Raw genomic sequence first — 10,096 nt, forward strand, 5'->3', positions numbered from 1 at the left:
AAATTCAATTTCTAACAATTTGGAATAAACGCAACGTCGATGACCTCCCTGGCAAGAATGTTTGAAGAACTGCTCGACGAGCCCAAGGCACCTTGTGAAATAATGTCAGAGTGAAAGAAAAGAACAAAAATGTTAACAAACGGTCGTTACAGGTGGACGGTTAAGCATGCGAATATAGATATTTCTTACCGAAATAAAGCGTGGACATGTTGAGTTGAAAAAAGTTTGCGCCTTTTAAGCCCATGTCGTCCGAGTCGATGCAGTCGAGAAGGTACATAATCTGTGAAGAGTTCTAGGAAGGTTACCTCAAGGCATGCTTGCTAACCATCTCGACTGAATTCAATACACGACTCTTTAACGCATTTCTTACATTTACATGAGCGTATTACAATAAGAACACAACACGTAGATTTCTATAAATGCATTTTAGGGCAATATTTTTTGACTATATGTCCCATTTATGCTCGCCGCGGTGGCTCAGTGGTTAAGGCGCTCGTCTACTGATCCGGAGTACCCGGGTTCGAACCCGACCGCGGCGGCTGCGTTTTTATGGAGGTGAAACAACAGAACGCGACCGTGTGCTGTACGATGCCAGTGCACGTCAATGATCCCCAGGTGGTCGCAATTATTCCGGAGCCCTCCACTACGGCACCTCTTCCTTTCTTCTCTCAGTCCCTCCTTTATCCTTTCCCTTACGGCGCGGTTCGGGTGTCTACCGAGGTGTGCGATACAGTTACTGCGTCATTTCCTTTCTTAAGAACCGTTTCATTTTTTTCCCATTTATACCTGCCGCCAATGACTCCAGGGATAATAGCTCATAATCATATATGACCATTCTTTTTTGGAAGAAAAGTTTTTACGACTTTTAGTAGCTGGCTACGTTAGGAGAGGCAGCCTGTTGCTGCATTTTCGGAAGGAAAACAAACATGAGTAGGATTCGGAAAAAAGAATGGTTGAAAATGCGGCCCCAAATTCTGAAATATTCAAGAACTTGCCAAGGCAGTGAATCTGCAATTAAGCGCACCCGCCGCGGTGGCTCAGTGGTTAGAGCGCTCGACTACTGATCCGGAGTTCCCGGGTTCGAACCCGACCGCGGCGGCTGCGTTTTTATGGAGGAAAAACGCTGAGGCGCCCGTGTGCTGTGCGATGTCAGTGCACGTTAAAGATCCCCAGGTGGTCGAAATTATTCCGGAGCCCTCCACTACGGCACCTCTCTCTTCCTTTCGTCTTTCACTCCCTCCCTTATCCCTTCCCTTACGGCGCGGTTCAGGTGTCCAACGATATATGAGACAGATACTGCGCCATTTCCTTTCCCCAAAAAACCAATTATTATTATTATTAATTAAGCGCCGTTAACTGAAAACGCGAGAATAAAGCAGGGCTCATAGCTGCCTGCCTTGAGTGTGGAAAAAACCCACGAATGAAGCGCGTCCGAAAATCCTCCGCAATGCGCCAAATTTTGTAATGAATTTACTTGAAGGTTTGGGGCGGGGGGGGGGGGGGGGGAAGTGAGTACACGAACTAGTGATTGATTAGATGTGCTCATTGCGTTAAATGGACATTGTGTTGGAACAGAAGTTTGCTAGTATAGATACTTATATTAACTTATACCTATACTTATATAACTTATACTTATATATAGATACTTATAGTGTAAAGGCTTATATTAACAAAGTAGCTCGCTTCACAAAAAAGCGCATTTTTTGAAGGATGCAAAAGACAAAAATAAAAATATAAGTATCGCCGCGAGGGGCTGCTTTTACAAGTAGGCTGTGTAGACATCAAGTGCTTTTTTTTTTTTCAAGTATCTCTGAGGCTACGGCGCTCTTCCATTCACCGTGAAGCGGTTATCACAGCGCTATTTTCGTCGTTGACATCCCAAATTTTTGTTCAATTGGCAGTAAAGAAAAAATTCCACATTTAAACTCAATTTTATTTAACTTTTAAAGATGCGTTACAGGCCCCAAGATACCATTTGGTAATGGGCACACAGAACAGCGTAAATACAGGAGAAACGAATGGCAAAATACAATGCGAAATGCGAGGCGACATCGTGCCAGAATAAATGCGCTTTCGAAAAGCATGCAGGCAAAGCAACCCTCCCAGTGCACGTATCTTGTCGAAATAGCCAGATTTTGTCGAGCCACAGCACCTAGGGTGATCGTGTTTCGGGAATTCTAAAAATTGATATGGCTATTACTAACGAGGGAGTATGCTTGGGCGTGTTAGCTCTGTAGTTACCACGCTATGCTCTCTCTGTGTTATTAACGGCCGGCTACTAATCTCCAATTGAAATCAGGTGCTTATAGATTAATAGTTAAAAAGTGAACTTTTAGAATTTAGTAATCACTTTTCTAGTTATCGTGATTCGGCTGTTTCTAGACGTCCGCCAATACTGGTATTACTATCCCTCAATAAAGTTCTCTTTACCTCAAAAGCCCTATTTTTAAAAATTAGTGATCAGCTTCTCTGTCACACCTGATATTCTTAGAAGGTGAATTGTGTCTCGTTGTCTTCAGCGGGTTTTTACATGCCCAACAATTCTGGACAAGTGAATGTTTGAACAGGAAACCGTCTATGAACGCAATTTTTTTATATATGTAATTTAAGATTTCACTTTAACAACCAACGCATTCGCAGATCACCCGACGGCAGTCTTGTATCTTTTACTGTTAACGTTTTTGCCATCGCCAAAAGCGTTCCCCGTTGGTTTTCTATGGCAGTCTTAACTGTTCGATGTGATCAATGGAAGCATTTTAAAGAGAAAAATTTCCATCACAGTGTCTTAAAACTTTTCAATTTTCAAAATTTTTGTCCAGAGACGTTGAACATGAGCATCACCAAGATATTAGTTCATTACTTGACCGCGGCATTTATTTGATTCTAAACATCCAATCTTATCATTCTAAGCCTCGTTTCGTGCACCACAGAAAAATTGCCCCCCCCCCCCCCTCCCCACTGATTTCTAATCAGCCCCCCTCTGCATAAGGTGATTGTATTGCACCAAGGTATTCTCCCAGTCCTATTCACTCGCCTCCAGTCTCTGACTGTAACCTCTGATAATGTAACACGCGACCGGTTTTCCCTCGTGGACATATGCAGTTATCTGTCCACTAGGATGTTAATTGCCTTGCCATATCAACCATGTCAGTGCTTTCTTATCATTAAAGCAACAACAACAACAACAATAACCCGAGGCTAAAAACAAGTCTGGAGCTTAGAGAGTTTCTCTATCATTTTCCTTTTAACGGCTTCGTTCTTTGCGCTCAGTTTTATTTAGAATGTTAGGCATTGGCGCCCATATTTCGGTGCATTGAATAACATACATAGGCTGTTACCAATGCGGTAATACTTACTTGGCAATCGTGTAATGGGTTTCCGGTACTATGAAGTCTCTTGCAGACATCCCCCACTTCTTTCGTCTGCAAATAATACAAGTACAGACTTTGATTTCAGGGTATAAAGAAATACATGAATGAGCAACAAAAGAAAGCTATCCATTGGTAGCTTGAGCGGCCCGCTAACCCAATAAAGGTGGCAGCAGAAAAATAATAGAGGCAGTAATATATAGTGTAGCATCTAAAAAAACTTAAGAAATCGCAAATCTTAATATAGCAGGTTTTTCAGGGAAGCCTGCCACTAATTTTAAAAAAATTGGATTTTTGAAGTACCGGTATGGCTTGGGAGACATTGTAATGTCAGTGTTGACAGACACCGAGAAAAAAGGTAGTCGCTTTAGCTAATAAGCTGGCTAACAAAATTCAGATAGTTAACTTTCTAACTATGGGAGTTCGCGCCTGGATGTAATTAGAGCTTTGTAACATGCGGTTAACAATAGCCATATCAGTGCTTAGAAATTCAAGAACGCGATTCCTGACGGTGCTGTGGTTCAACAAACTTAGGTCATTTCTGGCGCCTTTCGAAAATCCCGCGGTGAGCGCTGAGCCAGCTCACCGACGTCCATCAAATGACGTCACTCCGTGCCGCAGTTTCCGCATGATCACTGCCACGTTCGAATTGCGGCGTTCACCGCTGCTTTTTGATCTTGGTCACGAGGGACCTGCGGCTATAATAGTATTTTTTTACCTTCTTTTAATTCGCAGTTCTCGCACACGCATTTCCTCACTGATGTCGTCAAGCCTCGCGAAAGGCCTCAGGTTCTCTCAGGTCGGCCTATTCTAATTGCCGAGAGATTCATCTTTCCGGCTTCACAATGAAACATGCTTATCTCTCAGTTATTAAAAAAATTGGGCAGCGGGAACGCGATAATAGAGCTGAACAAAAAGGTAAGAATTCTCATTACAGGTCTGAATACTTTGTGCATTACATGACGGAAGCCAACAGTCAGCGAAACCATGTCATAACGAGACACTCTTTTCCCTTCCCTTACCTACTTAGCGCATTGACATATAGAGAGAATCTCCTTTCCTTCCTACACCCTTTGGCACAGTGTCACAGAAAGTTGTCCGCGAGTATAGTGATACCAAGAGTCTTTTCTTCATCTCGGAATTCGAAGACAAGTGCTTCCATCGGAACATTGGCAACCGACGTGATGGTTACTTCACAGTCTTGTTCACTTTCTGCTGTCGAGAATTTCAAGTCCTCTGCCCTGCCTCGACCATTGCAGTTGAGTAGTGCTATACATCTAGTACCTATCATGAGAATTCTCGATATTTCGTGCGGTTTTCTTTATTAATTTATCAAATTTACAGTGGCGCCTCTGGGAAAGTTTAAATCTTTTATAGCCTTATTTTATCCCACTCTAGGCACACCGTCGATACGACTATACGCTTAGATTCGCATCTCGGAATTCTACGGCGCACAGGGAACAAAAACTGCCACCATCCTGCCATACACTGAGTGAGTCCGAACTTACGGCGTGACGCCAACTCCAAATGCATACGCATTCAAATTCAACCCCGAAAATTTACTCTTATCTACCCGATACCCATACATATAAGCTTACACACCTTTAGCATACCGTGCTTCATGTTACCGTTTCCGGAGTACCGAAAGCCCGCCCACCACCAGTGTGCACGCTCTGATTGGTCGCGATGCGGTAGGCGTGCAACCTTACAAAAATTTCTTTAGGCAGTCTATAGACTGCCCATAGACTTCTGTCTATAAAGTCTGCAGTCTTTCTTCAGAAAAACGCTAGAGAACAGCCTACAGGCAATACCAATCCTAAAGACAGTCTACAGAAAATCCATAGATTTTTGGCCACACACTTTACTATTAGTAGAGTTTTCTCTATAGACAGTCTATAGACTACGAATAGACAAAAAGAAATATATATATATAGGAAGGCAATAGAGTCTGTAAGAAGTCTGTAGACTGTCTGTAGACCATTTTTGTAAGGGGTGCACGCTCCTGTGCCTTACTAAAGTATAATCGTGAACTGTTGCGTGCAAGGTGAATGCCAGCATATACGTATGTGTAATTCTGTGCACCACTAGCGTTACGTGCTTTATCAGTGCTGCGAACAACGGGAGAAACTTACCTTGTTCATCAGCGACTGGCTCACGTAAGCTAAGGCTGTGAACTCACACACAAAGTACGCTGTGTACAGGACCATGTCGTAGCGGGGATTGACGGCGAAGCCGGACTGGGAGGCTTCGCACACGAAAAGGCAAGGGACGAAAATAACGCACACACTTGAGACAATCAGCGGCCAACGCCAGATGTCGTTGATCTCTTCTTTCAGTTGGCGCACAGTGGACAAACGGAGCCTAACTCTTTCTACGCGACCCACGACGTCCACTCGATGCACGGAACTAACACGATGGGAATCCAGGCACTCCACTAAGGTGTCCTGTAACTTTCGTAGGTACTCCGAGAGCACCTGACCAGACGACCTCAAGAAGACGGCGTAAACGCTGTCGTACGTGAAGTACAGGAACATGGTAAAAAGTTCTTTTGCCCACAAGAATATTTGCATCCACCCACTCTTCGCAACGGCGCTGGATTGTCCATACTCTTCATAGGACAGTTCGGCTGCAGCAAATGCTCCGCAGTAAAGCCCACAAAGTAAGCACCTTCGCATGTCTGACCACAAGAAGCGGCAACGAGTGCAGCAGTCACAAGGGAGCACACCGATCTCCTTTTCGAAGGCTAACGCCCGCTGGTAGAAGGAGACGAGTCTTGAGGAGTTCAGTAGAATGCAAATGATGTTCACGGCAACCCTGAGCGCAGAAATCGAGAAAAATAAATGGCAGTGGCTTAACTTGTCCAACCCTGGAATTCAGAGAAAAGCAAGCACGCTTGCTAAGCGTCTGAGGATCGTCCATGGCAGCTTCGCTGCACGCTCGCGAATATACCCATACAACCACGTGGCTATGACGTGGTATCACATTGACACCCCGATCTGATGTCATCACGTGGCTTCACATCACCCTATCGGATGTTGTTAAGGTCAAAGGTCAACCCAAAGGTCGCCCAATGTCAAAGATCAATGAAAGGTCATGGGTCAAGGGTTTGACACCCTAACTGTACCACATATGGCCATACACGGCTAACGTGGGTGGGCTGAAGGTCGTTCAAGGTCATTCTTCGGCTTATGCGACGACTGATTTACCTAGCGTAGTGAAGCTTTTCGCTTCAAAATATGTTTGCGTTTACCACTCAGAAGTTTCATTGAAACTGGATCTGCAAAAAAAGTGGCTTATGGAATGTTATCAAATTTAATAACTACGTATACTTAATTTCATTTCAAGCATCCTTGTCAAACTCTTGTGCCCGGAAAAAATCCTCCTGATTGCATCCAGGGCAGTTTGCTCTGGGTTCCAGCATTTTCTCTACACGGTAACATAATTGGTCGTACATCTAGTGATGTCACAGGTGTCCTGTGCTTTTCGAAAAAAAAGTGCACCTTATTTCTCTCGCTTCAATGAATTTTACTGAAATTTGGCACGTGTTAAAGAAAATAATATCGAGCGACTGTAAGGTTATTACGCTTTGTCTCCAGTCGGTGAAAGTGGTGATGGTTTTTAGTAAAATAATTACAAACTGGACAATACAAAGAAGCTTGCTCGCCATCGGACTGCCACCGTTTTTAGGCACATGATCTTGGCTTGTCGCAAAGGAAAGGGATTGTGGGGATGATAGGCACGACGAAAGACAGCTGGCATGCTGAGAGAGCATAATAATAATAATAATAACAACAACAACAACAATAATAATAGTTGGTTTTTTGGGGAAGGAAATGGCGCAGTATCTGTCCCATATATCGTTGGACACCTGTACCGCGCCGTAAGGGAAGGGATAAAGGAGGGAGCATAAGGGGCAGAAGTATTATTATATAAAGCTTTCCACAATTATAACATTAATTGGAACACATGGACTATTGCCGCATATCTAGGCACAGTTGTCTTATAACAGTTCGAGACTGCAAGCAAGGGCTCGGAGAAGTTATTTGCATAATACGTACACCGTCTCGCATATAGTGCCGCCATCTGTTGAGAGCACGCGGAATGCTCACTCACTCACACACTCAGTACTTAAACGCCAAGTTTCGCCATGTACCGGAAGATGGTATGGGGCTTGGAGCTAGAGGCCCTCGCGTGGGATGAGGCATTTCTGGCGGCGTCATTTCTACATATATGAGAACGCTGAATAATACGGGAGGCAATCGTTAAAAGGATGCGTCTGACTTGTTTTCCATGACAGCAAGCATAGACACTGTTCTGCGGTAAGCCTGCATGTAATATTTATGCTGCGATCATGCACACATTCATTGCGCATCACCTGCTTCTTCAAACGATAAGCACAGAAATTTTGTGGTAATTCCCTACCTCCACACAATCAGCGATCGTCTAAAGAAAGTCGCACATCGCGCTGGCGTGGATGTCATCTTCACGGCTCCCAACAAGTTTTCCGCCCTCTGTTCCAAAGTGAATAACCCGCCGGAAACCTAGGGGGTGTAGGGTGACACACTCTGAACAAAATGTCCCCTATGATTCAGGAATAATTTACTCCGTCCCAGTGTCATGCGGGAAGAGGTATATCGGTCAAACGAGAAGGTGCATCAATATCCGTCTCCAAAAACATCAAAACAACGTTAAAAGTATGGCTATTTCTGGAAACCTGGCTAAGCACTGTAAGAAGTGCAAAATCGCAGAAAACAGCCCTGAACGTATACCTGCACTTCTGACTTTAATCGCTGCACCACTATCGGCCGATGACGATACAGGTTGGCGAGGGAAATCGTCGAAGCCCTGCAAATTGATTATGCTGGTGAACAATGCGTGATCACTGCATCCCTCTCCTTGTCGGAAAAAGAGCTGAATTTTCTGGGTGGCTTGATGAACACCTAAGGTTCTTTTGTGCCACATATGATCCCTTGTTGGTAGTGCCTTTATCTTGTTTTATCCTCCGCAGCGTCTTACAAGATTTTAACGCTTTTAATCCTCCCTTTTCGGGCACGTCTTTAAAGCTTTTACCTTCATTTTTTATGTGTTCACTTGTATATTCCCCTCTGTGTCCCTCATGGTTTTAACGCATTCTGCACCCTTTTGGGCAATTTTTCATTGCTTTTGTTTTTGTTATTGTCACCTGATCACCTTTTCGCGGCTCTTTACACCGTCTTTTTATCGCTTATTTCGTTTGTTCCTGTTTTGGAAATCTTGTGACGCGACCACACTGATTGCCGGTTATCGCTGCAGCAGCCCTGTTATCCACCTTCTCATGTCTTCTATTTAAGCATCTTTCCTTCAAAATAAAAATTCAGTTGTCAGTCAGTGCTCGTGTGTGTCGTTTCATCGCGCTGTTTCTAAGTGCATTGCTCTTCAGAATCAATGAAGATTGATGTTTTCACATGCGACGTGCTTACCTGAAAGATAACAGGATCTGCACTGAGAATCGAAGATCACTGTTCAAGCGGTCTTGACGTCCTGTCCCCTCGAGGATCACAAGTTCTTGTTCCGCCCATAGCAAGAACGCTAGACACCCGATGCTGTACATGGTGTACCAGCTCCTCCACACCACCCTGGGCGTTGCTCTGTCGCTGGTGCTGAACAGGTCACATATAAAGAAGCAGCCGCAAAGGCGGGAAAGTAGCGCGTGAATCCGGATGCTGCGGGCCATCAGCGAAGGGCAGCTTGGAGGGTTGTGTTCACGTGACCCTTTATGTCCGATGAGCTTCGTGACCTTGTCCTTGAATACTTTGTGAAGCATGTCTCTCATTTCATCTAAGGGTGCCTTCGTAGAAATGATGTCAGGTACTCCGGCCTTAACGAGACTGCGAGAGAGACAGAAACCAAGCGGGTATGGGTGTTGTTTATGCGGACAATAGCTTGTGGGCGTTGCGGATAACAGTACCTCTTGCTGGGCTAGTTGGTCTAACATCGTGTAACAAAAGTAAAAACAGCGCTAATTTTTACACAAACACACAGAAGGACCAGACAGGACGGGCGCTGGAGTCAGCACCCGTCCTGTCTGGTCTTTCTGTGTGTTTGTGTAAAAATTAGCGCTGTTTTTACTTTTGTTACCGGAGGGCGTTGTGGAATTGACCAATCACAGGGCCACCCCAACGAGGATTGATCCTGCGGAAATTAAACAGCCCATTTCTTCAACGTTGGCACATTTTAATCGATTTAGGGCTATACCTTCGCAAAGGTGAGAGAGAGGCAAACGTCCAGTCGTGACATGGCACTCATCCTTGTCTCTAAAGAAAAATATAGGGCATAGGAACTGGACTAGCCGCTTAGTTTTCCACTTTGGTTTAGCCGACCATTGCGTGCGAAAACTACCTACGGCGGTGACAAGTCTGCGGCACCGAACATCGAAGTGTGTGCTGAAAAAAAAAATCCGGCACTCGGGTCAGCGTTTATTGAAAATATGCCAGTTTATCCACCATGGAAGAGTCACGAATCAGGTGATTCTTAAAACAATTGTCCCCAAAACATGCTTATGTCACCTCGAACTAACATTTTAAGCCAAGCTTATACCACGTAAGGCACGCACTTTTGGAATAATTCATTTATTTACTTTGTTCATGAAAACATTTTCTTGATCAGGTTGGCAGTTCTAGTGCTCGAAGACATAGACAGACGAAATGAACACGGGTGTTATTTTTCCGCTCAGAAGGATGAAAAGAGGG

This window comes from Amblyomma americanum, chromosome 9 (assembly GCF_052857255.1).
Source record: "Amblyomma americanum isolate KBUSLIRL-KWMA chromosome 9, ASM5285725v1, whole genome shotgun sequence".
Lineage (NCBI taxonomy): Eukaryota > Metazoa > Arthropoda > Arachnida > Ixodida > Ixodidae > Amblyomma > Amblyomma americanum.